The 10,090-nt window shown below is 43.0% G+C and overlaps 1 long non-coding RNA gene across 2 annotated transcripts; it reads right to left on the minus strand.

Annotated features, from left to right (window-relative positions):
* Positions 1 to 1,607: 1,607 nt before the first annotated feature.
* On the minus strand, positions 1,608 to 9,174 carry LOC126526915 (uncharacterized). Of its 2 annotated transcripts, XR_007598697.3 has the most exons (4): positions 8,351 to 9,174; positions 7,260 to 7,364; positions 4,460 to 4,601; positions 1,608 to 1,717 (listed from the first exon to the last, which is right to left on the minus strand). It is a non-coding gene; the product is annotated as an uncharacterized lncRNA (long non-coding RNA). The 2 variants fall into 2 exon arrangements; XR_008611592.2 differs by lacking the exon at positions 7,260 to 7,364 and having other exon boundaries at positions 8,351 to 9,132.
* Between the last annotated feature and the right edge of the window lie 916 nt (positions 9,175 to 10,090).

A 10,090-nucleotide genomic window follows, 5' to 3' on the forward strand; every position in this document is an offset into this window, starting at 1 on the left:
AGCGAAGGAGTCAGAGTCGGAAGAAAGACAGGAAAAAACTAGTTATCGGCTGACAATGACACAAATATTAAAAGAAACACAAAAGAACACAAGAACACTAACACACATGCACTTCATCTAGATCAATGATGAACACATAAAAAATACAACGAACACTTAACAGTCAACATAGAAATTAACACTACACAAAACACACTTAACGGTGGTCAACTAAAGAGAGTTAAAAAGAAAACAAATGATGGCATACACATGGCTGGGCAGCAACAGCAAGTCCATAAAGCGTGGAATCGACGGCAGAGCTTTCCCGAAGAACGCTGGCAAGCAGATATCGTTGCGGTGAATGCGATTGCTGGACTGGCTTTCTAGGGATTGTAGGTCTGACGTCTTCCCTCGAGCAGGTTTTGCTAACCTGAGGGGAACTACCGTGAGCTTCGTTGCAGACGTTGGTTTGTCGTCGCCTACGCCAACTAGTAACTCGCAGTTCAGACGCGGCTAGGCGGCCGAGGCGATACTGGACGGCACGAGCTCCTTGACGCTTCTCAGCAGGTTGTAGGCTCAGCTTCTAGACTCTAGAATACCTAGCTCGGTCTAAAACCTGGGCTTAAACAACTTCTATTTCCCTAGTGCCCTGGGTTGGAGGACGGCAGATATTGGTGACGATCCAATCAAGTTCTGGCTCCTCCCAAGGTCTTTGCTGCGCCCCTTTTAATTAGGGGCGAGGGAACGGGTGCTTCCCCCCTGCTGATAGAGTTCGCGCACTCGTATTGCACCACACACGCACACCCTTCCCTACTAGAAAATCCTATTTGTTTTCAAACGGGTTTCATCAAATAGGGTTATGGAACGGGACCCCGTTTGATCCTGTTCAGTCCTGACCTGTTTAAATCCTGTTTAAACCTGACCCGTTTAAATCCTGTTTCATCCTGACCCGTTTAAATCCTGTTTAATCCTGACCCATTTAATCCCGTCCTATCTAACCCAGACCTGTTTGCCCCTGTTCAGACCTATATTTTGCTGCATTCATACCTGGTCCTTTCAGAATGGATTGATGTTGCTTAATATAATTTACTCTTAAACCTATTTTGTACATTTGTGTATTTGTGATCAGCATTGAAGAGAAGTATATCTGCATTATGTTTGCAACAAGAATGCCACTTGCACATGTAGGTTTGCCTGGTACATTGCTTGATACGAAGATAAACACAATTTTCGGCATAAATTGATTAGCACTACCAACACTGATGTGATACATCATGAACAAGTTTTGTATGACCCACGAGTACGTTCTCTATGTATGACCTACAAGAAAATGCACCCTGAAGAAGACTGTACCTCATTTTCATATTTACTACTAGTATGCAAATGTAATTCTTGCAGATTTAGTATTTGTTCGATTACTTGTACTCGTTTTAATGCAGTGCTTTTTCTTGTAATGGTTTGTTCACAAATCCACAGTAAAGCGTAATTTTGGGGTGAAAAATGTCAGGCAAAGTATTGGCATGTACTTGTAAGTGAAAAAGACAAGTATACTTTACGTAGGTATTTCTGTACACCAACTTGAGCTTTCATTAAGCCTGAAGTCATCCGGCTTAAAAAAAAGCATGTCATAAATGTCCCAAGCACTGTTTATTGGACCTTCTAACGGTATTTCGATGCATCCAGTCTGCCGAGAGAAGACCGCTGGAGTGGGTTGCTTGGGTGAGAGCGAGCAGGGCACCTGAAAAAGTAAAGCCAATAATTTATCTTGACTCATGCAACAGGTTGGCACATAGGCAAATTCGCCTATGTTCCCACAGATAAAGGTTCAGCATTCCGGTCATAGGAGATAATGAATAAATCTTATTGAAAAATATGTGGTTTCATGCAATGCCTATGTTTCAAGGGAACATGGAGTACTGTGGGAGAATAAGCTGTCATTATTAGCAGGCGATTGAAGCAAGTGTTATAGGAAAAAGATGGACACATCGTTTGATTAGCAATAATTACTAGTATTGAAGCAACAGAATACAAACATGAAATACCTTTAAAAACAACACCGACAGGTTGAGATAATAAATTATTCAGAAACTAAACCCTTCTGCCAGCAAAATACCGTAGTGTACTGGCTTTGACATTGCGCTGCTCAGGCAGAGGGCGTGGGATTGAATCCCGGCCACAATGGCTGCATTTAGATGGCAGGGAAATGCCAAAACCCCTATGTAAGGTCTATTGGGTACACGTTAAAGGAGACTAGGGATCCCGCCAACTTGAAGTTATAAAAACCGGGGTAAATTTCGAGATAAGCAAACTCACAAAAGTAGAAGGCCCTGGCCATGCGAAGACCATATAAAGCCTTTTAAGGTAGGTGCCAGCAGCCGCAAAATTTCTTGCAAAAGCGAAATATAGCAGAAGCGGTATTTTTCCGTAGATCACTTTTGCAAGGTATTTTACAACTTGACACCCGACATGTTGGGCATCTACTGGCAACAGCAATTCTTGCACAGATCATAGCAAACACTGTTGCACCTAGGTATACATAGACACATAGGTATAGGTACAGTCGCCGACTGATTTTCCGGACTCCGAAAATTTGGACTTGATTACTCGGTCTGCTTCACGGCACCGCCATTCTCCCCATGGACCATAATGTATAACAACTTCCGAAAGTTCGGTCGCCTTGCAACCTCTCGTCTGATTTTTCGGACACTCCTTGAGCCAACTTGATCGAGAGCACCATGCACCGACTCTGGCCGTTGCATGGTTCTACTTGCTGAACGACATTTTTGTTTTGAACGGAGCCTCCTTGCTGCCCCACGAAGTGGCGCTACTGCAAATCCCTGCTCATCATCATCGTCTGTGCCTGGTTTGTAGCTACAGCAGTTCCGGTCTCAGCTTAGTATGCCATGTCAAGACAATCCAGCAGCTGATTTGCTTGTTTCTTCGTGCACGACGCTGCGAGTAGGCCAGGTTTTTTGTTTGTGCAACTAATGTCGGCGTGACGATGTTTGATGAAGCAAGATGGGCCAATTCATTCCACTAATATCTAGAATAGCTACCTGTAAGCACCACCTACCTTTCAACAACATTTGAAAAGCAAAAAACCTCATCCTGAAAAGTCTGCACATGACGACATCGGTAGCATCATCAGCGTGGGGCCTCAAGATAATTCGGCAAGCCAAGAAATTACTGACAGCACGAGTGCAAGCATGCCTACAGGAAATCAGTGGCTGAATAATGCACCTTCTACCAATTGGTAGACAGTGCATTTTCGCAAAGCCCTAACTATAGCAGATCATTGTTCAGGAGTTCCCGAATGCACAACTGTATGCCATTTTCACACAGACTCTAGGGAAGCACCTCTGCACAGTTGCAAGAAAAAAAGCTAGATGCCCCAAGAGAAATGAGCCCACTCAAGCCATGGAAGTTGTTTACCTTGTCTTCCTACAACTACTCAAAACCTAGGACTGCTGTTTTGCACAAGGGAACAAACGTCAACATTGGTGCCTCGCCCAACACAAGTGGTCTGCGCTGTAGAAGGTGCCATAAGTCAGCCCACAGATGAGGCCCACACCAGTGCTGTCAGTGTGCTGTACAAATTGCAGAAGCACAGCCTACAAGCTTGTCTGCCTTAGTGTGATTGCACCAATGAACGAAAACTAACGAATCAAGTTTGTTTCGTGCCGAGAACAGTTGCCTCATGCTGGCTTGGTTTGTTGTGTAGGCATGTAAATAATGAAAAGGCCTGCATCACTACCTCTGAAAAAAAATCATGTAACAAAGCACGTACAGTACACAAGTGCAGTGTCTATCACATACCATTTCGTGCAGTAGAGGCTACATCGGATAAACCGGCCAATGTATAAATGACTGGCAGCGTGACCAAGCAAACTTGATGCATGGGTCAGTTAGCAGTGGTAGTGCACTGCTCTCGGCGCACATGCACCTATGTTTGAAAGCTGCTTGATCGTGACAAAATATAAAGACAAAAGCGCTGGAGAGATATCTGAGGCTTTTCTTATATGTATGACGAGGAACCTAGCGCTAGCTCCCCATGCAGAGAATTACTAGACAGTGAGACTGCTTCTTTTCATTGTAAAACAAGTGTCACGCTCACCATGTTTCTGTGCGAACAGCATGTATTCAGATCTATTCTCCCCCTTTCACCTTTTGCACAATATCACTGTGCGAGCAATAATACTGAACTGTTAGTAGCACTCTGTCCTGTTGCCTCCTTTCTTTCCTTGTGAATTGTGTGCTAAATAAGGCTTTTTTTGGTGAAAGAGTGCTAGTTTAACGCATAAACTAGCGCCATGGCACTTTGCAATAAAGGACTGTTATAATTCTCTAAAAATTTGTCCATGCAGAACAGTGTCAAAAGAACACCTTAAAGAAAGAACATGAGTGTATCTATCATAAAGACCAATCCTTGCCTTTTTTCCTTAACAAAATTTTCAATACCGATATTGAAGTACAAGCTCACCATATTATATCACCTTGTCAATGAAGCAAGGCACAATGGTGCCCAACTGTCGCAGGACCAACTTGGATGTGGAGATCAGCGCAGATCAGCAACATAGCATGGTCTGCTTACACTTCTCCAGGTCCAGCCATACCTACAGCAGCTATAAAACAAGTGAGCTTAGAATCACAAGCGAAACAATAAAAAGTGACACTGAACAAAGCAACTTTCGTTAAGCATAAATAGGATCGAAATGCTGACATTATGCCCATAAGTAACTTCACTTTGAGCAACAAAGCATCCAATTTAAGAAAGATTATATGTATCAGCTATCTATGTGAGAAAGATTAATCGAACGCCCTCTATTTGCCATACCCCTCCCCTTATGCATGGATGTCTCCCTGACTGAGTGAGCTGATCCCAGGTATAGTGTAATTAAAGGTTGTCACTTGGTGGGCCAATCCCGATACCATTGCATGACTTGTACAATAATTTTAATGTGTTGTAATGCTGGCCATCCTGCAGGCACTGCAACATTATAGCACCCATAAGGCTAATGGTATTACCTGATAAGGTTAACTAATAGGTGTCCCCAGAAGCATAACTCGGCATGTATACTCGGAGGCCATTATTATAAGAGAAGCAATGGCAGAGGTGAAGCTTTATCCTGTGCCATATGCAACATGGCCGAGCACGCCCAGCTTCTGGTTACATTCTCACTTGTGACCACTGCAACAGGCTGACTGACATGCGTAACCAGCAGTTTGTAGGACCACATTTTCATACCCTGCAATTTGTTTTACATCTGAAGAGATCAGCCTCAAGCTCCATGATGCGCTGCACTCAAGAAGCATTATAAACTGGCAACATTTAAATGCTATGCTGCATGGTTTGTTGCATGCTTTAGGAATTTACTTATTTATTATACACATAGCTCATAGGCTCCAGTTGGAGTATTGCATGAGGTGGCAAGAAAACAAATTCTGAACAAGGAGAACATTCAAAAAAACAAGTCAGACCAAAGAAGAAAAAATAACATACTCTCCTAATGGGACTATGTATCTGGCAGCTAGCTTCTAAAAAAGACAATTAGGAATCTTTTACTACTGGTAGCGCTTTAGGGGATGGAATGTAGAATTCCAAGCTTCATACACTTTTAAGCCACCTTTCGTGGCTTTTTGTTTTGAACTCCTATTCTCTGTACTATTATAGAAATGAATACCCCCTCCAAAATAAAACATGTAATGCACAGTAATGTAACACAATAATGTAATGCACAACAGTGAATACTTAGAAAAATGTAATTAAGAACATGGAGTCTATGTGGGCACAGATGTTAGAAGTCTACATGAAAGCATAATAATAAAGGTGGGCAAAGCATTTATGCTTTTGTCAGGCAAGCTGCAGCAAGACATACAGGTAAAGCATGCCTCACAACACAGTCCCTAAAAATATCTGTCACAATACAGTGAGTAGGTATATCATGCATATCTACAATAGCTCCTAATTATATTTAACTCAGAGGGGGCTACCTATGTAACTTGATCAAACTGAAGGTGGGCCAAATTCTAAATATACGATTCAAGTAGACAGAAAATGGACGTTATGAAAATGCATCTACAGCAAAAGTGTTGTACATTATTGTTGTACATTATGTCATACCTGCCAACCTGTGAACATAATATTTTGTAAAAATGCTGCAGACACTAAATTCTTTGTTGGGGACATAGCACACATTATTTTAAAGCTTGCTCTCAGCACCCCCATTGTTGCATACACACACACATTATTAATAAAGGGAAAATCGCACATCTACCCGCTCGTAGCAATTGCTACAAAAGAAACCCGTACGGATTCCTCGAAAGGAAAGCCTCACAATTGAAAAAAAGAAACCGTCCAGGTCTGGGACTCAAACCCTGGACCACCGCCTTTCCGGGACAGCCGCTTTACCATCTAAGATAACCAGGCGGCTAGCAGATGGCCGGGCCAAGTCGAATTTGTCAACAACATGAAGCAAAGGCAAGGGTCTGACGTAATAGTTCTGCGGAAATGCGCAAGGTGTAGAGAAGTAATTAATAAAGGAGAAAAAAATATTATGTCAAACCCTTGCTTTTGCTTCGCGTTGTCAAGTAATTCGACTTCGCCCTGCCATGTGCTAGCCAGCTGGTTATCTCAGATGGTAGAGTGGCTGCCTCGGAAAGGCGGTAGTCCCGGGTTCGAGTCCCGGGCCAGGACGAATTTTTCTTCAACTGTGCGGCTTTCCTTTTGAGGAACACATACAGGTTTCCTTTGTTGCAAATGGTACGAGCGGGTGGATGTCTGATTTTCCCTTTATTAATTACTTCTCTCCACCTCGTGTGTTTGCGCAGAACTATTACGTCACACACACATTATCAACCATTATTTAACTTGTCGTGCAGCACGAAAAGCAGCAGCGAACTTGAAACCAGTAACTGACAACATTTTTTTTCAGATTACAGAGCTTTACGCTGCTTCAGGAATTTATCTGACTAAACTTCCTAAAAGCACGTGCCCCTCTGATGTTCTCGTTAGAGATATTGCATCGCTAATAATAAAGAAGTACAAGTACCATTATAATTAATTTTTTACATGCATTTTAACAATTTCATACCGTCAATCTCTCAACAGCTTTAAAACATCTTAACCAACACAACTTCATTGTCTTTCTAAAATGACATTAATAAAATTGTAAAATGAGCCCACATTTGTAAACCCACGAAAAATTCAGGAGTTTCCAAACATGGATGATACCAACAAAATCTGCAGCTCTTGTAAGTGGCAGCAACTGCTTTGCACACACCTTGTCACAGCATGCACATCAGGTACTTTTCCGTGCTGTTGAGGCTGCAGAAGAGCCGCAGGTGCATATGTGGAGGTGCCTCTGGTTCACAAAATCTTGCCATCCCTAAACAATAATAAATACTTATTTATTGTAATCCCTGCTGAAACTGCAAACTTGTGATATAAAAAGATCACGTCATATTTTGAAAAAAGTCTCATACAACCAGTTACATGAAGCTGCAACTGGTTGTGCATATATCTGATTGTAACATCACAGGCGGTTAAATAACACGTAAATCGAACTGTAGAGAACATGAATCTACTATGAAAAGGTTCACACAAACGTACAGCTGTATAACGTGAAATGTGAATTGTACTATCAAAAAATTCCTTAGGACATGAAAAGCGTTCCAAAACCTAACTTGTCTATGCGGCGCAACAAAGCACTGCTCCCAAAGGACGATGCGCTTAAAATTACAACAGACCACCTCATTTCTGGAGAGACAATACAGAAAAGAGAAAGATTTTTCGATTAAAAAGAAACATTGCTTATGTAATTTCGGCTTCTCTGCTAGATGGGAATCCTTTACAAGTACACGAAAACACACAGGACACTAATACACGTCATCTGACGACACACTATAAACAGAAGAATTTCCATACAAGCTAAAAATCTGGCCATGCGTCGACGAAGAAATCGGGTGCTATCTCGCGCAGCTGTTAGCTGTGACGACGACACATCGACGTACTACTTCTAGAAATGACTATACCATTTCTTAATGAAAAATTATGCACACAAACAGTAACTTTCTTTGCATTTTTGTGCCCATTTAGATCAAAGAACCACCCGCGCTAGCGTGCTTCATAGGTGAAAGTAAATAAACCACAGATAGAGCTGTTGGTAACATGAATACGTTTTAGGGCAATTTCCATGGAACTTTTTGCTAAATGTGCACTGCGACATGAAGAACAACCATTTGAAAAGCACATTTATAATTCTTGCTGCTTTACAAATCCGGATCCGGTTGTTGTACGGATCTTGCGATACGTACAACAACGCACACTTCACGAACCATAGACAGGAAGAATGCGCGCAAGCGCCGGACTTACCTTTCTAGGCGTACTCGGAAAACGCTCCTTTTAGCGTCACAGGTGCCGCGGCATCGACTGCACCAACGGTCCTTCCGGCGCACACACTGTTCAATTGCGGATCAACTACAGGACGTAAGAGCACAACTTTCACCAAATTCTTCCGTACAGCGCGATACGATGCGACAGTGCCAGAAGAGGAGATCCTGTTCATGAGCCCGGAACAAAGGAAGCGCGAAGAGTCATATCTTCGACATCGGCGCACCACACGAAGGATACTGCGGGCTACATTACGCGGTCCCAGGGGTTTTGTGATTCTCAATGCATACAAAATGCACCACAATTTCTCTCGGCACAGCGTACACACGATTAAACAACTACATCGGACGGCGTCAATGCAGCAAGCACTCACATGTGGCGACAACTGAGGACGGCAAAATAATATCAGCTGTAACTTTACCGGCGCTACCTGTGCTGCCATCTGTAGGCCGCCACCGAAAGCGACCGTGCTTTCGGTGATCTCATGGATGGTGACGGCGTTGTATTTCGATGTTATGCGAGTCGTACAGCGTCTTGTACGACGTGTTTCAGCAACGTTGCTTTTAATAGAGAGGACAGCAATCTGCGTATACGCCGTATAGACGTCTCACCCACTTGAATAACACAACAGCAAATTTTCAGTCTGTCGTATTTTGGGACGTTGTGACTGTCGTTCTGTTCTCTGTAGTGTGACGCCCTGTAGTCGAAAATTCTGTAGTTCCTGATCAATATTTGATTAAGAATTGACAGAGGTCATTTTAAGGTTATGTAAAATTATTAATACGAAATAAAATAAAAAAATAAGAGTAGAAAAAAATGATGCCTTATGCCTAGGATTCGACCTTTAGACCTGACGGTTCCGAGACAAGCATCTTACCACTGCACCACGCCGAACATCACTGCTGGCGTATGTTGAAGCTATGTCAAGAGTGTAAATTGCTGTCTGGGTTGCTGTTTACATTTGCATTTTAAAAGCCACGATGCGCTTTCACTTCACCGCGTCAACTGCCGCATCTCTAGATGAGCAAAAGTGTTGTTACCATCGACAGGTACATCGTGGAGTGCTAGACCATCGATTTTGCTGTAACGATATCCATATTTCATACGAAATTCAGAAACAGACAACGGTGACCGGGGACACTGAGGGTTGTTACTGCTAATTTCGACAGTTGTCTCTTGCTCTTTACACTTTTGAGCTCGCATATAATTCGTGTGTTCAATACAATATAGCTACATAAACACTCGTGGGTGAGTCTTCATCTCGACAGAATACTGGCTTCTCACGGCAGCGCTGTACCAGATTAATGAGACCCGAGCGAGACAGCTTTTCACGCAACTTTGTGGAACAATCCAAAACTTCTTTCCCGGTTCGCATATGCTTGTGCAATATTTCTGGGAAATTAACTAATGTGTCAGTGTAACCGCACATGTAAGTCCACAGGCCTGTGTGCCCCATCTTACCAAATAAAACAAAGCGGATACGCAGCCATTCCCGCAGATGGTATGATTTTGATCAGCGGCCGATATTGAGGAGGCCGGTAGGGCGTTGCTGGTGCCGCGTCGTCACGGCACAATTATAACAATTGGCAACGTCGACTTTAATGCCGGTGTCGGTGCTATCAGTACTGCCGGCTCCAAAGAAGCACGATTGAATACCGCGCAAGAAAAAAAGTACAGTGTACACCACCGATGCGAAGCTGACATTTTAAAGGGCCGCGACGG

Source organism: Dermacentor andersoni, chromosome 9, assembly GCF_023375885.2.
Source record: "Dermacentor andersoni chromosome 9, qqDerAnde1_hic_scaffold, whole genome shotgun sequence".
Classification (NCBI taxonomy): domain Eukaryota; kingdom Metazoa; phylum Arthropoda; class Arachnida; order Ixodida; family Ixodidae; genus Dermacentor; species Dermacentor andersoni.